Below are 22,846 nucleotides of genomic sequence, written 5' to 3'. Positions count from 1 at the left end.
TTAACAAACTATTAAAAAATGTTGGTGGACCCCAAGTTAAGAAGTCCTGAATCCATAGCATTCCACCTTTTTCATGAGAAAAATCACCAGAGGAAAATCAATGTTTCCTTCAACCAAAGCATACACAATACACAAGCACCTTCCCCCCTAGCTCTTTAAATACTTTTTGCTGTTCAGTACCTTCTTGAAGCCTGAATAGTTTCCTAGAGTAGCACAAAAGAATGCTAAGGCTTCAGCTTTGACCCTTGAAAAGCAATCTGTAAGATTGCTTCAAATTAGTAACTACTGGTACCATAAATTCCCCAAAAGCCCTACCTTAGAGAAATAGCAATCTCAAAGTCTGATTTCACACTGACTTAAATAATACAATTCTGCTTAACAGGATCTAAACCTCAGATCACCTTTGGAATCTAGTGTATCCTTAGAGGCAAATGAATATGAAAAGCAAGTCCAAACAAATATTTAACTGAAGAGTGTAGTGCAAGGTTAGTAAGATATCTACAATGGAAGTTCTGCTATAAGTACATTAACACCACGTCTTTAGAAAGTTGCCAGTAAAATTAATTTTTACCAATCAATATGCACCTGTTTGCCAGGTGGGAAGTGGTGCTAAGAACTAGTGGGGACCAGGAAACACCTTATTTACAAAATAGCTTTTGAATTGAGCTTCACAGAACAGCACGGGCAAAGAAACCAAGCCAGATGACAGAATGTTATATGACAGAAGCACACCAGTTTGGCTGGGGTTTGCGTTAATTTCCCCATTGGCTTTTATTATAAAACTGGAAGCTTAATACTATAGAAAAACTTTTGGTTATCCAAATGTAACAAAATCAAATTAAGGTAGCAAATCATCCGAAATCGCACATTTAAAGGAATATGGTATAGTGGGAAGAATGTTGAACTTGGATAAAGGAAAAGTAATTTTAAATCTCAGTTCTACTTATTACCCGTGTAATCCCTCATGTTTTTAGGGCCTCAGACTCAGTTTTATCATACAATCAGGTTAGACTGACAACCAACCAGAGACCCACCTGGCTCTAATTCTCCTGCTGACCACTAAGTATAAGGCATTACCCAGGCCTCATAGTCCTGGGCATACTGAAAATTTAAAAGGTATTTCAAAAGGCTTGGCAGGGAGGCAAGTGGAAGTCCCCATTCCTCATTAATCCATTTGCCATTTCATTAACCAGCACTGCTGTCAAATCAACCCTCTTCTGCCAGAAATTAAGTGGGCAGACAATGGGGATATCCTCTGGGTTTTTCATAGAATTTTAGAGGAAAGGAGAAGTGAGTGCAGGTAGCTAGAAAATACTGTTCAGGGAGTGACAAATACTAAGTGACAAAGTACTCTAGAGTACATTTACCAATTGTTGCCTTAGGCAAATCATTTACTATCTCTAAACCTCAGTTTCCTCACCAATAAAACGGGTAACAATGCCCATAGTTTCCACCTGATTGGGTGGTTTTTCAGTTATTTAAACTATAAAGCTCTATAGAAAGGGGAACTACTGATATTCTAGTCAATGACCCCCAACTGAAGGAAACGTCCTCTCCAGGCCCTTTTAGCACCTGTGGTAGGGTTCTGTAATCCTGAGGCAATCCTAGGGATCTTTAACTATATATCTTTTCTCTTACTTTATAATTAATATAAATGGAAATAGCACCTATATCACCAAGAAACAAACAGGATTCATTCCTAGAGACTGCGCTGACAAATACTAGCTCCATTAATAAGCAGTACACTAAATGAACTCATTAAATGTATTTGAGTGTCAGGAGAAATCCTGCTTTGCGAGGTGGTGCTTTTTTGGCTATAGCTACAAGTTCTTTCATCCTTCTCATCCCAGTATCAGAGATAGTCACCCTTCCTTAGCAGAGCAAGATGAAGACCTTTAAGTGAGGAGCATGACTGAAAACCTCAGAGGCTTCAGACACATTTCATTTTAATTGCATCAGCAACTGCTAAGCAATTAATGGAAGAGGAAAGAAGGGAGGGGGCACCAGGGCATGGGGTGGGGGGGGGGAAGGGACTAAAAGCAACCATGTGGAAATACTTCATCCTCACCCCAATGAAAACAGGTTATTTATGGCAGCTGCACAGAGAGCATCAAATCCTTGCACCTGGACTCCCAGGCCACTTCCCAGGCAGCAATAAAACACACAGGCTAGATTTCCTCTTGTCTACAGTTTTATGTCTCCTACACTTCCCTCCCGGCAGCCACCAAAAAGTGGGGGGAGGGAGAAAGCCAGCAGATCAAGTGGGTGATTTATCTAGTAGGTCCAGTGGACAGGTGCTATGTTTTGCAAAATACAAGTCTGAATCAGTAAATATTCCTACTAAAGCTTAGTGATTCAAGAGAAGCCTCTGTGTCTTTTAGGGATGGGAGAACTTGTTGGGGATGGAGCAGAATCCCATCAATAAGCTATTATAATTCCTTTCCCTTTCAGCTGTCTCCTAACATATGAGAGACCACTGTAAAACTAGCTAAATGCAAGCAGTGTCTTCTACTATACAAAGTGGCCTTCTGATGCAGCATTAGGGGCCAGAGAGACAGCAGAATGCTTGAGAAACTGAAAGACAAGTTTCTAGTTGTCACTGGCGATGGTGAACATCAAAGCATCAAAGGAGGTAGATATGTTATTTCTGGCAGAGGTTAGAGGGGAAAAGGGAAACATCTTCAGCATCACATGGTTCATCCTATAATATCAGCTAGGTAATAACAGAGCTGACGAAAGGCAAAACAACACGTGCAAGAAATGGGAAATGCTACACAGTCCGAGAAGCAGCAGTTACTGATCAAGGGAGAAAATGCTACAAACTGTAAAGTCCTATATAAAAGTTATTAATAGTAATATCTTATTGGCATCATTCAGCTCATGTCATACTCTCAAATTCTCAAAGAGGCTGACCTTCAAATAGTCTTGCTGATGTAATGCATTCCTCCATTGGAATTATTCTGATAGATGGATAATCTTATCCATGTGAGCATTCCCTCAAACAATGCAGATCACAAACCACTAATGCCCACTTGTCCTCTTCTATATCCTCCTATAAATCTTCCACAAGTCATCCATTCATCCAACACTCTTCAGAGATTATGCCCAGAAAAAGATGTCAAAAAGGACAATATGGCAATCAGGGCCAATTAGACTATGAAAATCTGGCAACAGTGAAGTAAAACTTATCTAGGAACAAGACCACACTGAGACAAACTGCAGGATGATTATTCCAGAAAGTAAGTGTTTGAAAAGCAAGGAAGAAACTACTAAATAAGATGATCAATTTCTTTAAAGTCCAACTGTTAAGTAGGAATTCTATCGGGTATTTTATGAGTCAGAAATAGCAAGGGAGTGCAATCATGGAACAAAATTTGCAAAGCATAGAGATGAGATGTGAAATATTGTGTACAAATAAAAGCAAATAGAACACTGGCAGGAATATAGAGTGCATGAGTAAAAGCAATGTTCAGTAGGCATGGAAAAGTAGCTTGGAGCAATACTGTAAAGGCTTTAAATGTGAGACAGGAGAGTTTGTATTTTATTATAGAGGCAAAAGGGAGCCACTTAAGTTATGTGAGCAGGGAAGTGACATGGTTAGAACTGTGCTTTAGGAATTTGAAATTGCCAACTTCATGGAGGATAGTTTGGAAAGATCAGAGGCCTGAGGCAGGGAGACTAATTAGGAAGTTATTGCAATCCAAAGGAGAGGTGATGAAGGCCTAAACCAAGGTGATAATCATTTCATCAGACATGTTGTGAAGGCAGAATCAACAAGTGACTTGGATTTATGGTATTGTAAGGGGCTAAAATTCTAGCTAGTCTGTCTAAAATATCTAATGAGTGGCTGCCAATAAATTATAAGCTTTAGCAAGAGTTAGACTTTTAAGCATTTATTAAGGAGAATAAGAATTTGTTAGAGAAAGGCCTAGATTCATCTATCTATTAAAGGGAGAAAGCATTCCTAGCTAGCTCCACTCTCAACCAGAGTCCTGACGAAAAAGAGGGAGATCACTCCCTCTTCCTCCCACAAGCAAACATCACTTCCTGAAGCCAAAGAGCCACATGTCTTGCCCTCAGATGCCTTCTCCTCATGGTGGAGCGTCCTGCAGTAAGTCTCCAGCAGGTGGCGCCATTCCAATCGTTACAGTATGAAGGAGAGTGAAGAGTCAAGGATGGCTTTGAAGTTTTGGACCTAATTGGCTGGGAGGATAGTGCCCTACAAAGCAAGAGAAAGTTGGTAAGATTGAAGGATCTTTGTGGTGTGTTGGAGAGAAGAGACAGGATGATAATGAGTTCTGTTTTGGACATGGTGAAGAGAAAGAATTCAAAATGTTTAATAAGCAATTAGTGATGTGGAATTGGTTGGAGCTCAGCTCTTTTTAGAGCTGGTTAGTCATCTGAATAAAGATGATAGTTGACCTTCACAGGAGCTAAAATTACCAAGTGCATAAAGAGAAAAGGGACCTAATGCAGAGCCCTAGGGTACACCTACACAGAGCAGTAAGGACATGGGGATGATCCAGAAAAGGACAGAGAAGTGAGTGTAGATGAGACACCAAAGAAAGAACAGAACACCGAGAGATGGCAGTAACCAGGAAGACTAGGCAGTCAACAGATTTAGATGCTGCAGAAAAGGACCCTGTGGTCATATCCTTCCAAGTCCCTCATCCTACAGCTGAGGAAACCAAGGCCCAAAGCTGTGAAGTGACTTGCCTAGATCTTACTGCTTCCCAGTCCAGCACTCTACCTACTCATCTCTCAGGAGGAGGACTGATAAAGAGGCCATGAGTTTGGCAATTTAGTAAATCATAAGTAAATACATTTGAAGAGAGCAGCTCCACTGAGTGATGTAGAAGCTGTGTTTGCAAAGGTTTCAGAAGGGAGGGAAGGGGAGAAGTGAAAGCAAGGAGATAATTGGGTTTTTTTGAGGATCTTGACTGTGAAAGGAAGAAGAAATATAAGAAGCTAGGGATGTCAAATGAAGGTTCTTAAGGATGTGAGAGATGGACATAATTGTAGATAGTAGGGAATATTGAAAATTCAAGAAACAAGAGTTACTTAGCTAAAAGTACCTACTTTGAAATATCTTTCTTCTCCATTGTTAAAATTATACCAAAAAGCCCTGATCTCTTATCTCCATAGAACAGTTAAACTCTAATCTAGTATACTATATGGTACCAAAAGAAAAATGAAAACTTAGTAATAAGTTGTATGTAAGCATATATGTAAAATTGGAAGCTTTTCACACCAGCCTGAGACTGGAGAAAAAAAAAATAAAGTTTTAAGTTGAATAAGTTGTTGCAATTAGCAAATTATCTTAAAAGGTGATGTTTTATTTTTTAAAAACTTTGCCTAGCACAGTTGGCATTTACTGTTTATTGGATTGGAAATTTAACGATAGAAGTGAAAATAGAACCCTGAGACAGTTTCCCCTTTCAAACACTATGTTCTGGCTTCCTTTAGGACCTGACTAAAATCCCACCTTATACAGGATGGCTTTTCCCAACCCCTCTTAATTCCTCATGAATTATTTCATATTTACCCAGTGTATAGCTTGCTTTGCATATATTTGTTTGCATGTTGTCTCTCTCATCAAATTGTAAGCTCCTTGAGGGCAGAGACCTCCTTTTGATTCCTTTTGTATGTCCAATGCTTATTCCAAAGGTCAACACATAACAGGTGCTTAATAAATGTTTACTGATTAATATTTTTGCCAAACTGAATAACCAAAGATAACGGATCTGAGCCTATCCCTCTTCTCCTTAAACTTTCCCCTGCCAATATAACACACTCCACTTTGGACTCTCAAACTGCACTCAATTGTTTTGTGCTCCTCTATAAAACTTTGCCTGGTCCCCCACACCTAACCAAGAGCCTCCGAGTAATTGTTTGGCCCCTACCCTATGTAGCAACAAAGCACTTGGAACTAAAAGGGGCCTTGAAATGTATCCAGTCTAATTCCTTTATGTTCTAGCTCCTACAATTTCTCTCCAGATTTCATTATTAACTCTGTGGAGTGCTAACCCCAGCAGCCACCTTCTCAATCTATAAGATGCTTCTGTCCCATGGGCTTTTCCTTTGACTACTAAATGCTGGCTAGAACCTCAATGTAAAGCAACTGCTCAAGCCAGGTGTGTTGACACTATTCTTATGCTGGCTTTACTCCTGACTCTAGGTTTCTTTTTCCATCACTTGTCCCCTTTCCTCTCTCCCAATCCCCTTGCTTTTCAGCTCCCTTTTAGCCTGGCACATTGTAACACTTGTTGGTGTGATTTGACTATCTATGTATTGTTACCCACAAAGGCTATATAACCTTTGGAGACAACTAATCATTGCCCCGCTTCATCTTTGTATATCCCTCAGCACATAGCATAGTAGCACATTCAGTAGGTATTTATATGTTAAATTTGAAAGTTTAATTGGGCAGTCTACCTGGTCCAAGATAGTTTTTGTCATTGTGAGATTGTGAGTATTGTAGTTATCAAATGTGTGGCCAACTAAAGCAGAAACATAACAAAATTAACCATAAATTAGGAATGGACAATATGAGAAAAGGTACTACTGGAATAGTTAGAGCCAGGTGGAACTAGTCTGGAAATGAAAGATTGTGGACTTGTTAAGTTACACACGGATATTAGGAAGGCAAGAAGGAAAAAGTACTGCAGATGCATGGAATAAAAAGTATTCCCAATAAATTATTCTGAGGCAAAAAAGGGCAAGCTGTTTTTGAGGGAGAGCCTGTATGGTTTCTTGGTTGTCACAGAAAGATTTAGCAGGGATACAGTGATAGATAAGGACAATTGGGCAAAAGGGAAAGAGACATACATGTAATTTTAATTTGATTTGTAAGACAACTTCAAAGGTAATAGGGAGGAAAAACCATGCCTAGCTAAATTCCACCTGTTCTAACATATAAACCAATTTTTGACAGACCTGATTTGTTGAAAATCCATCTCCCACATAGGTGTCATTGCTGACCAAACCAGACAATTACGATGCCACATGCAAAGCATAGTAATTATCTTTATGGAACTGCTTGCAAGAATGTGTTCTTCACAATTATAAATTAAAATTTACAGTTTAAACAGAGAAAAATGACCACTCTCTATCCTGATAATCCTTCTCTCTACACTCTCATTTAATGATCTCTTGAGTTGCTTTGACAACTTTCACCTCTGAGCTGATGACTCCCATATCTAAAGCCAGTCTCGATTTCCCATTTTCTATTACTGTGATGTTTAAATAATCACTGCAGACGCCAGTTTGGGGTAACATATTTGTTTAGCAATAAAACACCAGTAAAGGACTGACCATGCCTTCCTAATTTCTCATGGTCTCAGGCCATGTGGTAAGGAAGGCAGAGAGAGAGCTTCAGCATGCAGGAGAAAAGCCCCCAGGAGACCCACGAGAGTGAGGATAGAGACCATGTGGGGCCAGAGAACCTGGAGAGACCCAGAAGAAGCCACAGAAAACCCCCCAAGGCATCCTTCAAGGGCTTTTAAAATCCTCTTTTGAGAGAGACCCGGCATAGTACATCGATCAAAGCTAACTGGGTCATTACACAAACAAATCTAACTATTTAGCATTATTCAAATCCATTAGTTGACCAGACTTGAATTCAGGTGGTTTATATTAAAATGAACTCTAGAGAAGACATCAAGGAAAGAAAAGCAAAAACTCAAAATTGCTCCAGGCAAAGTTTAATCCCATCTGTCCTTTCACCAATCTAGACAAAAGAATCTCCTTTCCTTTTGTCCCCTAGGGTCTGTCCCAGATGAGATGTGAAGAAGTTTCTCAAGGAGAACTCAGCTGGATTTGGGGCGCGCGGGAAGTGGGGAGAGGGGTGTCAGAGAGAGAAGGACTGACAAAGTGATCTCTGGGTCATCCAAGGAATCAATTATTAATAATTATTATTTTCTCACAATACCAAAAGCCAAGTCGTCACTACAAACTGGATGCTTTGTAGGCATCTCAAATATATCCAAAACAACTCATTTATTTCCCCCCCAAAACACTTTCCTCTTACTGAACTTGACTATTTTTGTTAAAGATACTCACCAACCTTCCTGCAGTGCCAATTAAAGACCTTGGCTGTTCAACATTCCCTTGCTACACATTTCTTCCATTTTCCCCCTGGATTAAAGCAATAGTTTTGTGATTTGTCTCCCTGATCAAATCTCTTCATACTCCATATAGATGTCAATTTTATGTGCTGAAAATGTAGCTCTAACCTCCTTTGTTTAATAACCTCCAGTTGTTCCCTATAATCTAGGGGACCAAATACAATCTTCTACCTTAAAGTACACTGTGCTCTTTTAGACAGTAATCAATGCAGGGAATGCTCTCCCTTCAAACCTACCTGTTTAGAATCCCTAGTTTCCTTAAAAGTTCATCTTAAATGTTGCCTCCAAGATGGGAGCTGTCTTCTTTCTCCTAGCTGCTAGTACCCCACCCAACCTACCCATTACACTCTTATGCCTTTATATGTGTACACAAATTCTCATTAGAACGTTTGAAATGCCTTTTGCTAAAAGTGAAGATCAAGCTCAGCTCACACTTTTGGACATACTCAAAAATGGACAATTTTTTTTCTTTGCTAAATTATTTACTTTTGGGGGGTAAGGGTAGGTAGAGGGTGGGGGACGATTGTTAAAGGAAAAAGTCAATTAAAAAAATGATGCCTTTTGTTATTTCCCAATACCTCACCAATAACGAAGCCTCCCTTAAAACAATGAAAAACAGCTTAACAAAACCCGGAAGAGAACAATCACATCTGATCCTCTACACCTCTACTTCCCCAACACGCTGTCAAAAGATGAGATCTAGAAAACCTATTCCTGATTTAGACCTGGAAGGGGCTTAACCCTTAAGCCCTATTTAACCCTATTATTTTACATCTGAGGAAACGGAGGCCCAGGGAGGTAAATCAATCAACCTGCCCCAAAGTTCACACAGGTAACAAAGTGGCAGAGCTGGGATCTGAAGCCATATCCTCGTGTTCCAAATTCAGTGCTTGTACCAGATCCCATTTTCTAGAATTATGGTTTCTTACTGAAATTCATCTAAACGGAGCATCTGTTTGTTGTTTCCATGGATTATGCTGAAATAATTCCAGGTATTGTTTGTTTCCTTGCTTTCTTTCTCACCCCCACATCACTTCATACAAGTCTTTTCTCAAAATTTCTCTCGTTTATAATATCTTATTGCACAGCAATATTCCTTTATACATACATATAAATTCTTGCAGCCATTCATCAGTCAATCTCTGCACATACTTTGAGTCTTCTATCGGTCTGGATGACCACTCAAGGATGCTATAGATGGAGCATTAGTTTCTTATTTATCTTAGATATCAGAATCTATCAGAGATTTTGAAGCAATTGACAGCTCCCATTCTTATCCTAGTTGCCTTGATTTTGTTTCTGCAAAACCTTCCCTATATCATATAACTGAAATTATTTTAGTTTAGTGATCACTTCTATACATTGTTTATTTGAGGATTCTTCCTGAGTCATGGCATGAAAAGTATCCAAATTACTGTTACCTTTAAAAAAAATGTGTGCGGTTTTATGTGTGTACGCAGATGTTAAATGTGTGAACACAAGTTCATTCATTTTGAGCTTACTATACAACATAGTACAAACTTTTGGTCTAAATTCTCCTTTTCCTAGCAATTATTAAAGAAGGGGCCTTCTACTGTTTGGGCCCAATAGGGAGTCCTCCAGGGAATAGACACTCCTGATGACATGGGAGTAAATAAGGACATTAGGATAACTCAAAAGAAGCTTCTTCTTTGAGAAGCAAAACCAAAGGTGAGGGGCAGCTAGGTGGCGCAGTGGATAGAACACCAGCCCTGGAGTCAGGAGTACCTGAGTTCAAATCCAGGCTCAGACACTTAACACTTACTAGCTGTGTGACCCTAGGCAAGTCACTTAACCCCAATTGCCTCACTAAAAAAAAAAAAAAAGAATTTATGCCTTTGAAGGAGGGAAGCTCCTTAAGACCAAAGGTGACCAGATAACAGGACAGACATGGAGGAATTAAGGAATTATTAAAGATCTGCAAATAAACAAATGAATGAATGAATAAATGAAAGAATATTAGCTTGGCCAACTTGATACCTGGATGAACACCCCTAAGAAGGGGAAATTACAAAATTCTATTAGGCTTAGGCCCTCTAGGTCACTTTCTCTGGTTCCCAAATAAAAGACCATTTTAATTCTAATTGGATTGTGGGAGAGTGTAATTCTTTACAGAGGAATACTTAAGGACCCCCACCTTCTCTCCCCCCCCCCCACAAAGTTTACTGAAGATGAGTTTAGGGTTTGTTTGTTTTTTGTTCTTGTTGCCATTGTTTGTTTTTATTTGGACAGAAAGGCAGTGTAAACTAATAGTGGTCACCAAAACTGGCCACGAATCCATTTAGTCAGTCAACAAGCATTTGTTAAGCACTTACTAGAAGCCAGCTACAGTATTAAGTGCAAGGGATACAAAGTGGGGGCAAGGGGAAAAGCCCTGCTTCTCAAGAAGTTTGATATATAATGGGGGAGGGAGAAAAATCTGAAATTGTAAAGCATGTATAAACAAAAGTTGAGAACTAAAAAAAAATAAATAAGATATATAATGGGGGAGGAAAATATACAAACAAATCACTTACAAAGAAGGTGCAGAAAAGATACAGCAAATATGTCAGCCTCCTTGCTGTCAAATTTTAGTTTTCCCAACAGCTTTTACTATAATTTAGCTCTTCCGGGTTTTGTTAAGCTGTTTTTCATTGTTTTAAGGGAGGCTTCGTTATTGGTGAGATATTGGTATTTAGGTATTCCCCCACTAATTTGTGCTCTTGGGTTTGAACTGTTCTGTTTGACTGGTACCGGGTCTTGCTTACATTTACACACAGTTACATTGTCTTCGAAATTCATTACCCTTTTTTTTCTTCAACACTAATTGTGTAGGATAGGTGGACTTGAGTCAGTTCAGACTCTGAGAATGGGGTCTGGAAAGCAGCCAGCCCCTAGTCCCTGTTACTGTCAGATCATTCTCTTTATGCTTTATCCCATAGATAATAACAGAAATCATGTATCTTGCTTTACTGAACTTGATGTACCCTGGTACCCGCCCCCCTTGTCTACATTCCAAACCCCCAGGCCTTGTCATGGGTTATGCCATTGCTACAACACACCTCATACTCCCCGCCTTGTTCTATGACCAGGCAGGAGAAGCTTTCTTCTGCTAGTGCAGACCCCACCCAGATACTTGCATTCCTAAACCCTAGCTCCCCATACCAGATCCTGGTACCATTGCTCCCTTCTTCCCCCTTGCCCCTCCTTGCACTGGTAGAGTGGATTCACCCTTTCCCCCTCCTTCTTGGAACATGTATCCATACTCTGATCACACGCTGAACATACATACTGGGTGAGACAGGATTGGATGTTAGATTGTGAGCTCACCCTGTGCACTTCCATAAAAACCCAACTCATGATCCCATTAGTGCGCTCCTCATCCCTTGCATGGGGTCGCCCATTCTCATGAGAATGTAATAAATCTGTCTCTGCTTGACTTGGTGGTCTCCTCGAATTATTTGGGGAAACTGAGGAAATTTTGTTCCAAACACTAATTTTGCTATTCTTTTCTCTAGTTCTAGAAATTATCCTCTTAGAAGTTTGTAAGCCATAGCATTAAATATGTAAATAAGTACTACTGACATTTTTATTATATTGTCATAATGCACCCATGACTACTGAATATGGCTTCCTTTCTTTCTGCAAGATTAAATAATCACTGTATCTTTTGAAAGGATAACTGTGTTATTTTATTCATTTTGCAGTTTTAACATCTTTTCCTCCTGGTTTTTGGTTGTTTTTTTTTTAAGTAAGAGCCATAAATGCTGATCACTTTTTTTTAACTATATAAGCTGCTACTTTGCTGAAGTTATAAATCACCTCAACTGGTTTCTTCATTGTTTCTGAATTTTTTTCTAGATAAACCATTATACTGTTAAGGGTTAAAATTCTAGCTAAACTGTCTAAAATATCTAGTGAGTGGTCGCCAATAAATTATAAGCTTTAGCAAGAGTTAGACTTTTAAGCATTTATTAAGGAGAATAAGAATTTGGTAAAGAGAGAGAAAAAGGCCTAAATTCCTATCTATTAAAGGGAGAGCACATTTCTAGCTCCACTCTCCACCAGAGTCCAAAGGCAAGAGCCCCAGAGTCAGCGCCCGTCTCTTCCTTCCTCCTCCCACTAGTCCGCGTCACTTCCTCCCGCCAAAGAAAAGACTCCTGGTCTTGCCCTCAAAGACCTTCGCTTCATGGGCAGAACTCTTCTACAGTAAGTATCCAGCAGGTGGCGTCATTCCAATCGTTACAATACATACCATCTACAAATTAGTGTAATTTTAACTAGTATTTACTTAAGTTTCTCCTTTAATTTCACCTCATCATCATGCCATAGCTCCCATTTCTAGCTTGTGGGAGAGGAAATAAAAGCTATGGGGACTTAAAGCAGGGAAAAGGGGAGGATAGTGCTGCCACTAACAAATAAATTGGAGGGAAAAGCAAATGTGTGTTTTGTTTTGTTTTGTTTTTCCCCCCGGGGCAATGGGGGTTAAGTGACTTGCCCAGAGTCACACAGCTAGTAAGTGTCAAGTGTCTGAGGCCGGATTTGAACTCAGGTACTCCTGAATCCAGGGCCAGTGCTTTATCCACTTTGCCACCTAGCTGCCCCCAAATGTGTTTATTTTTGAACATTGTTTATTGACACTGAATTGTTGTCATTAAATTTTACAGGTGAAGACAAATGTGAACACATTAGTCAGGAATTGAAGGTAGATATCTGGGAGTTATATGAATACAAGTAAAGCTGAAGTTATGAGAAAGGGAAGGGAGACAGTCTCAAAACAAAAGAATGTTGAGAACAAAGTCAATTGCCCTACCTATTAGGAGGGCAAGAGTAAAAGAGAGTTCTTATGCTAGCACACCTAATATGCTCAGTGCTGACATTTATCATGCATGAACAATCTTCACTATGTGTTTAGATTGCCAGAATATAAAGTACCATTCTGTTTTCAAAAGCCACATAAAAAATAATCTCCTCAAAGGGTGGAAATGTATTTTTAAAATGTATCTCAGTAGCCCCTACAGTGCCTTGCATTTGAAGGACAATCATTTTAAAAATAAGCACTGGAAACCTTTGAACTTTATTGCCATAAAATTATGTAGCCATCAGTTCCTGTCAAAACACTTTAAGTGTCCAAGATATAGTGCTTTGTAAAAGGTAAATACCCAATAAGTGCTTGTTGAATTAAACTATCCATCCGCAAATTACTGAATATACTGATTATAAGACCTAGTGATTTATAACTTTTAAATCTTAAGAACTTTCAAGGAATCTCTCCAATTTGCTGTTGAGTACAAGGCCTATGACAAAGCGATAGGGAAAGGGCAGACCATGATGACAGGGGAAGGAGAAGCACTTCTCAGGGCCTGAAATCACCATCTGGAGCCCTCCCCAGGGCTTTGTACTTTAGAGGATCCTTTAAAGACTGTGATGCCTCTGCTTATTTCTACTGAAGCACTACCAAAAAATTCACCACCCCCACTCCCAAACATTTTCCCTGGAACTCTCTTAGATCCATTCCAAGCATTTCATATAATGGTACAGTGAATAAAACTCTCAAGCACCAGAGAGTTTATTGTGTTTAATTTCTTCTCAGTTTTCCCAAAGTTTATCACCTAAATACTTCCAAACACCCAGTAACTTGCTGCTGACTGACATGAGATATTCCTCACCTTTAAATGGCACAAAATATGACCTGGAAGATGGTGGTAACCTCTAGATGTAACAGGAGCTGTAAACGTTCTAGCTCCCGTCATATAATCTCTCCCCAGATGCTCCATAAACAATATAAATACTAGCATGTATCCTCTATAATCTCTTTTGGAGAAAGCTAGTAAATTACAATTATGTTCACTGGTGGGGAGGACAATACAGGAAGGGGAGCAGTATGGAGTAGACAAAAATTGTATTCTCCATTCACTGACTCAGGTTCAACAAACATACCACTATAGCAGGGATCCACAAATTTAAATAATTTAAATCATATGGTCCCATCCAGCTTCAAATTTTCAAGAAAGAATACAAAGGGGTAAAAGGCATGTTGCTGCAGGGCACCGTTCAAACCTTTGGTTGAAACCCAAATAAGAATGAATAAAGATATCTCAAAAGATCCTCTAAAAAAAATTTAAAAGGGAGGAGTTCAGAACATCCCAGGTTACTAGGCTACTTCTCACTTCTACAGACATACCTGAACCTAAGAGCCTTCTCATTACCTTCAGAGGGCCAAAGGGAGTGTGTCCTAGGCAGTTCTCCATTATTCCTTTCTGGGGAAGGGAGGAAGGGGAGACATGTTATCTACTCTAAATAAGTCTTAAGAAGAAAAATGTCCACGTCATAGCTGTTTTAAGTAAGATTGTACCTAAAATACTAGAAAGAAATTAGTGCCTAGGGTTTTTAAAGCTCTTGCTATATATACATGGTTCCCGAAAAAGGTCATCATGATGATGCTGTACTTTCAGGTTAAAAGAGCCTATTCATCTTTACCAATACTTCTATAAAAGGACCAATGTGGTATACTCACTGAAATTCTCAAGCAGGGAAGTCTTAGTAGCCAGGACAGCTTTAAGCTGTAAACAGCCAATTACGTTATGAATTAGCAGTAGACTTTTAGATTTTACTAGCAACTCTACACTGCTCTCTAAGGAGTGATAAAACAAAGTCAAAGAATTAAAATTCTGTTAGATTAGTCATATACTACGTTAATGAGCAATCTGCATACATCTGGGTCAGTGACATTACTTTCAAAGATCAAAGTATAGCCGGATTGATAGGGGGTCTGAATTTGACATACTTTTATAAAAAGCTTAGTTGATGAACTCTAAGTGGCACTATTTTTTCATCTCCTCTCCTGAAGAGATAGGAGCATTTTGGTCTCCTTTAGAATAATCATGATATCCCTTACGAATATCCAAAGGTTGTTTGTTTGTTTGTTTCTTAAAACCTTTAAATATTGGCCACCTCCTACTTCACCACCACCCACACTAAACAACAAAACAGTATGATGAAGGCATCTCTAAATGTGATTATCACAGAATGTATAACACACTCACTTGCAAACAACTTTCTCTCTTCTGAAACTCTACAGCATTTAGTTTTAGTAGCTACCACTTCACTTTGCATCTTTTCAGTTATTTGTGTGTGTGTGTGTGTGTGTGTGTGTGTGTGTGTGTGTGTGTGTGTGACTCATTAACTTAGACTATGGCCAACACAACTTTTACCTCACTGTGAGATGAAACCCATGCTGGAATATGGCTGTGGATGGAGAAGAGGAATTATATATTTAGGAAGGGATATCCAGGTGAGGAAATTCAGGCACTAAAGAAGACCACAAAATGAAGAGCAACTAGGTGAAGATCAATGGAGAGAGAAACAGAAGTGATTTTGTCAGAATGTATACTCCAGGTCATGTGGGCAAAAGGAGCTTGGGAAACACATCACCAACTTGGTATGTAGGTGTGATAACAATGGTGAAGGACCTGAATTATGCATTATAGCCATTGGCTGAAGCTGCACCTTTCTCTTTCAAAAACCACAGGGTCTAATAACTGCTTGCCCCTCCTTAATGATAATTCATGAAAAAGAAGAAGAAATAACCAATAAAAGAAAATACTATGCTGTATCTGATTCTCACTATAAGGGAAGAACTGGGTGCTAGGGATTTGGGATAGACGAGAAGAAAGCTGAGCATCATGACATACACTCTCAATTTAGGTGGAGCAGATTTTTGAAGGTTTCAGAAGAAAAAAAAAGTAGGACCCCGTGGACTAAAACCGTAGAGAGGATTTTTAGCACAGAAGGCAGGGGGAAACTATGAAGAATGAGATTCTCAAAATAAAGGCAAAAATGGATAAATAAAAAAACACAGTTCAATAGCATGAGCACTGGATTTGGTGTCAAGAAAATCTGAATTAAAATTAAAATCCTATCTCAATATTTACTAGTGGTGTAACCCTAAGCAAATCACTTGACCTCTACCATCTTCAGTGTTCTCATCTGTAAAATGGGGTGGTAATAATAATACAGTGCTTTCCTTGCCTAGCACAATGCTGTGTGTGGTCCCTGGAATTAGAGTACAGGCACCTTGTGGGGCAGGGACTGTTCACTTACGCCATTTTCTCCCCAGCACATGGGACAGCATGTGTCACGTCACACAATAAGTGCTTCCAAAATGCTTGTCATTCAACCATAATCAATGCCATGACCAATCACTACTCCAAAAGACTGACGAACTATGCTTTTCATGTCTTCCTGCCAGAGAGGGGAGGTGTAGAATGAGACATGCGTTCACAAAAATGTCCAAAGTATTAATTTATTCTCCTTGACTATACTTCGGTGGCCAGGGGATCACGAGACAGTAGAAAAGAACACCAATGTAACATTTTTTATTTTTTAAATTGAGGCAATTGGGGTTAAGTGACTTGCCCAGGGTCACACGGCTAGGAAGTGTTAAGTGTCTGAGGCTGGATTTGAACTCAGGTACTCCTGACTCCAGGGCCGGCGCTCTATCCACTGCGCCACCTAGCTGCCCCTAATGTAACGTTTTTTAAAACACAGGGAAGAAAGCAGAAGGAAATTTAGAACAGAACACAGAAAAGTAAATGGTTCCAAACCACTGGATTCAATTTAACATACACTTAGATTGAGTGTTCATATACAATCATTTCCCCCCATTCTTTACATAAAGAAATTATTACAATGTTTTTTTGTAAAGTCCATAACAATAGGGAAAAAATTTCTTTAAACATTTCTGCAGAATTCCTCAAGTGTTATAATTTCATAATGAGATTTTATTAATAAAGTAGTAAAAGCCTGAAATGGAAAAGGAACCAAGAGCCTCAGGGGAACATCAATTATTAAACAATAATTCACAATTGGCTAAGGAATTAGAGTATCATAGGTTTGGAGCCAGAAATAACCTTACAGATGTTCATCAAGTTCAACACTCTCATTTTTCAAATGAGGAAACTGAGGGTTAGAGAAGGTTATTAACTATCTGAGAGTCACCAACCTAATAAGTATTTGAGGCCAGATTTGAACTTAGGTCTTCCAGAACTGACTTCTAACTCTCTAACCATTCACTGTAACATATTGTCTAATTACATCATATGGTGGGATTTTAGTTTGTTTAGGGGGTGGAGCAAAAGAGTAACCCAAATTCCTTTGGTTATATAATGTACTCCTATTTCCAGTACATAAACATTGACAATAGATTGGAAGGAAACCCAGAAGAAAGCTAACCATTTGCTGCAAGTAGTGTCTGGTATAAAGAAGAATTTATTCTCTAAAATACTTCCATATAAAATGAAAACAACATTTAGCACCTCGTATGTAACACAGCAATGAGGTACACACTCAGGAAGATAAAAACATATGACATGAAGTGTCTGTCAGTCATCAACCATTTGTATGTGTTCACTATATACTACTACCTATGCCAGCACATAAAGATGGGGCCCAAAATATACTTGTGAATCCTCAGCATTCCTTAGCACACAGTCAGTGTTTAACAAACTTTATCCAAAAGAAGAGTTGTGCGATAATATCTGTATTTCAGTAGTTTATAACAGTGCTAAGATTGGTATACAACCCCATAAAGCCCTCATCTGATGCTTCATTGTGTAGTTGGAGGTAACTTTGTCTTTCTTGAAGTATGCTATATTGGCAGAACATCCTGTTGGTAGAACCATGCTGGAAAAGCTTTGAAGAGAGTTCTTGCAACATGCGATGTCTACTTTCTCACAATCAGTCCAGTTCACCCACTAATAAGTTAGCCAGCTGCTTGGTGATGAATTCTTTGACCATGGCAATGAGTGAGAAAACAGACATTTCTACTTCAGTAGTGGGGATCAAGAAACACTAAGAACCAAAATTTTAGACCATTTATAAAATTACTTTATGATTTAGGGCACCAACCACCTTCCCAGTGACTCAGAGCAAAGACTCCCTAAAGTGAGTCATTCCAGTGAAGATTATAAAGTACTTCTGAGAATATTGTTTTTAAATGCATAAAATCAAATACATGGATTGCAAAGGAAAAAATTACATTGAGATAGTAAGATGTATTTTAAAAATCCACAGGCCTTGTTCTACATGAAAACAATTCAAAAGCAAGTTGTAGCTAAACCCAACTATGCCTCACTGATTCTCCTTTGAGAGGCAGATCAATGAAGTGATAGAGATGGTTTTATTGTATCAAATGCAAGAAGAAACATTATTTCACAGGAAACCTGATCTGCTCATATTGCAGTACTCACATGAATATGAACAAAACTGCCACATTGTGTGTCAATGTCTAACAGAAAACATAAGAAATTTTATGAAAAGTCCATTAAGACCCTAAACATTTTTATAATTATAATAAGACCACATCTTTAAAGCCACATAATTACTAAAAAGTTAAAGACTACAAAATCTGGGGGTGGCTAGGTGGCGCAGTGGATAAAGCACCAGCCCTGGATTCAGGAGTACCTGAGTTCGGGTCCAGCCTCAGACATTTGACACTTACTAGTTGTGTGACCCTGGGCAAGTCACTTAACCCCCATTGGCCCCGCAAAAAAACAAAACAAAACAAAACAAAAAGACTACAAAATCCCATTACACTTATATGCTGACAAATAAAAGATTTGTTTCAGTAAAGTGAAAGGCCAATTTAACATGTCTTCTACACCAAGATGTGTCCTCCTATGCATGTCAAAATTATACAAGATTCTTTGAAATAATTTTGGGGGAGCACAGATTTTCCCAGTTTTATTCTTTGCTTAATGTTAAAAATCAGAATTGAACAAAGCAATCTCTCTTGATTTCTTTCTCAAAGAATATGAACATCTTCTACAATTAACTCAAGTATTTGGTCTAACTATTGACCTTCCACCATGAAGTGGATGAAGAATACCTATTGTCCAGATTACAACATGCTGCTGTACAGACCTGTATACCCTGATCTCTCAGTAAATGTTTCGTGGGAAGACTCTGCTGATGGACAATGAGCTAGGACCAAAATTGAGAGGGAGGAAAGCAAGCAGGATTGCTTTTATATAATTCCTTTAATGACCCTAAAGTATAACTTTTTAACATCAAAAGCCTTCTAGGAACATGGCTTTTGTGAGTCAGACTATCACAGGTTCCAACAAACTGATTGCAAGGTCATCCAAAAAAAAAGGTGAGTGGCAGACTATAGGTAGGAGCTGACTGCAACTTAGAGCAGAAAGAATCGTGCAGAAGCAGTGTAAAGTATGTGGTCAGACAGACATATGGCTTGAAGGTGGAGAACTACTCATGTAGCGAGGGTGAGGGATAAAGAATACCCAGGAGCAGCCAGATGGTGCAGTGGATAAAGCACAGGCCCTGGATTCAGGAGGACGTGAATTCAAGTCCGGCCTTCGACACTTGACACTTACTAGCTGTGTGACCCTGGACAAGTCACTTAACCCCAATTGCCTAACCCCCAAAAAACAAAAAACAAAAAGAAAGAATAGACTATCCATTTGCTAAACTGGTATCCACACACGGTCAAAATAGTAAAGAGAAGACAACCCAGAATGTTCTGTGGACCTCTGCTAGAAGATTTACAGAAGAACACAGTTTCCATAAGATAAGAAGCTATGCTTTTGACTGGTACCCTTGAAGGGACAATCCATATAGATAATATCAGAGATTCAGGGGAATACCAAAGTATCACAGGAATAGAGCTCAAAGCTCTAAGCATAAAGATTTCTCAGTTTTAAGAAACAAACAAATGGAACACACACACACACACACACATAAATAGAACTAATAACTTAAGATGAAAAACTTTTCAGTCACACTTTCAAGATTAAAATCCTAATACACCGGGGCAACTAGGTGGCGCAGTGGATAGAGCACCAGCCCTGGAGTCAGGAGTACCTGTGTTCAAATCCGGCCTCAGACACTTAACACATACTACCTGTATGACCCTGGGCAAGTCATTTAACCCCAATTGCCTTAATTTAAAAAAAAATCCTAATACACCTAGGCAATCTGGAATTTCAGAAGAGGAAGTAGTATGGGTAACTACTAATTCCTGATATAACATACAAAGAATTTCCACCTCAACCTGCTTGATACAGTGGAAAGAACAGAGTTTGATATCAGAGGACTAGAGTTAAAATATTGTCTAGTATTTTTATTGTGTGACTACAGGCAAGTCAAAGAAATTAAAATAAGCACTGAAAGTTTATCCAGCCACAGGCATGTCATCTCCCATACCTTTCTACTAAAACAAAAAAGATGGGTTTATTATTTGTCCTCTAGACCCAATTCTTGGAATCTAATCATTTCTTTTATATTATTATTTATACTTGCTCTAAAGAGTTTCATACATGCTGTCTGTCTCATGGACAGAAAAATAGAGCAGGCTAGAATCATTACTTTGCTATAACCACAACACTGTTGCATAATTGTTCAGGGTTATAGTTTTAAATAGAAATGCTATCGCTATTTCCAATGGATTAGGAAAGTTGATGAAGAATGAGGGTGAGGGTGGGGGAGAGAGGTTTGAATTACCAGCTTTTCCAGCATGACACAGGAAAAAGAGTAATTCAAGACCTAAACACCCCCCTTCCTTTGTCCTCTCTACTTTTGTCCTTAAAAAGCAGTAGGATGGACAAAAGCAATAATAACTACCAGAAATTTGGGGAAAGGAGAGGAAAGGAATTCTTTCTAGTAAGTGGAGAAATCTGAGAAAAAGTTCTAATAGGGAAGGACAATTTTGGTTTTGGAAAGGATCTATTCCTGAGGGATCTACAATCCTCTCCAATGAAGAGAAAAGACAACCAAAAGGGCACCACTGTTTCTGAGGAAAACAATTCAGTACAGTGGAAAGTGTGCAGACTTGGAGTCAAGCTCAGGAGAGCTAGTCATAACCTCAATGAGCTTCAGTTTACTTATCTGTAAAAGAAGGTTACACATGGCATCTACTTCAGAAGTTTGGAGGATAATGCTTAGTAAACATTAGCAACTAACATTAATGTAGTTTTTTAAAGGTTTACCAGAAATCATCCTTAAAATAACCCTCAGAATCAGTATTATTATTTATTATAGGTACATCAGAACATGAGGGCAGAAACAGTATCATAATTTGTTATTCAACATGGATCCGGGGCAGCTAGATGGCGCAGTGGTTAAAGCACTGGCCCTGGATTCAGGAGTACCTGAGTTCAAATCCGAACTCAGACACTTAACACTTACTAGCTGTGTGACCCTAGGCAAGTCACTTAACCCCCATTGCCCCGCGCAAAAAACAAAAACAAAAAACAACAACATGGATCCTAGCATACTGCCTTTCATTTAACAGGCAGTGAAATATTTGTAGAAATAAACAGGGAAAATATATCAAAAGTGCCACTTTTATTAATTAAAATTAGTAATTATATTGTTATCTTGGGGGGGGAGGGTTGAGGCAATTGGGGTTAAGTAACTTGCCCAGGGTCACACAGCTAGTAAGTGTCAAGTGTCTGAGGCCGAATTTGAACTCAGATCCTCCTGAATCCAGGGCTGGTGCTTTATCCACTCCACCACCTAGCTGCCCCTGTTATCTATCTTTTAAGACTAGTTTGTCAAGGGTTCAAAGACATCTCATAAAACTCTATAGGAATCCTGTTTGACAAAATCTTTTCTCTTGGTCAAAAGCTTAAATTTATTGTCCTTTATCATGTCCAACTTTTGTATTTACTAAAGCCCAGAGGAAAAAAATAATCCTTTCTATTCAATGTCTGTCATTCCTTTTCTTGAAATGATTGTTTCATATTTTGATTATGCACATATCCACTGTCAACTGTATATACACCTTAGAGACAAAGATGAAGACATTAAAAAAAAAATCAAGAACGCAGTCCTGATCATCGCCAATCCTCTTCTATATTGCCTAAAGATGAACAAAGACTGAGCAACAAACACCAACATTGTTTTTCTTTTTTTTAACCAAGCAGACCTGGTTGCTATAGAAAATGGTCCAAGTACAATACAATCCAGGAGAGACAAAGGTTTCCAGAAGGAAGTGGGTTTCTAGCATCATCTAATCCCTCTAAGTAGCTGGTCTTAATCTCTTTCACCTGCTACTCAGAATGGCAGAAACCACAGGTAGTTGTTCTCAAACAATAAGAAAGCTGCAGAAGAACTGTGCTTGCCCTAGCCACAGGCATAAGTACCTGCAAACAACCATGTGGAGAGAAAAGGAAAAAGGAAATGGCTGAAAACCAAAACGACTAATAAAAACCAACCCTCTTTCACCAACTAATGTACCTTCAACTCTACTACAAGTAAGCCTTGAAACTAACCGGTAAAAGAATTTGTTGGTTGGCAATTTAGCACATTTAACTTTAAGAATAAATCTAGGGGCAGCTAGGTGGCACAGTGGATAAAGCACACTTACTAGGTGTGTGACCCCGGGCAAGTCACTTAACCCCCATTGCCCTGCAAAAAAACAAAAACCAGAAACAAACAAACAAAAGAATAAATCTATTCTTTGCTAGGTAGAAGAAAGGGGCCACACCTGACAATGACCTGTGGCCTTAACAGCACACTGGAAGAAACTGAATTCACAGCATGAACACAAAGAAATGCCTGTCTGTCATTCTATCAATTCTTTTGAATAGGAATTGAATTTGATGAGTGTAGTAATATTATATTCATTCAAAAAATTTTGGAGGGACTAGTTTTCAAAACCCATTCATTTTAACAATGAAACTCCAAGTTATTAAAATAAATTA

The 22,846-nt window shown here is 38.8% G+C and overlaps 1 protein-coding gene across 2 annotated transcripts in view; it reads right to left on the bottom strand.

The window, feature by feature from the left end:
- Positions 1-22,846, bottom strand: part of ZNF609 (zinc finger protein 609) — a 185,632-nt gene that overhangs the window by 86,535 nt on the left and 76,251 nt on the right. The window lies entirely within an intron of this gene.

The sequence above is a fragment of the Dromiciops gliroides genome, chromosome 2 (assembly GCF_019393635.1).
Source record: "Dromiciops gliroides isolate mDroGli1 chromosome 2, mDroGli1.pri, whole genome shotgun sequence".
NCBI lineage: Eukaryota > Metazoa > Chordata > Mammalia > Microbiotheria > Microbiotheriidae > Dromiciops > Dromiciops gliroides.
Note: the sequence above shows the minus strand (reverse complement) of the source record. Positions and strands in the feature narration are given on the sequence as shown.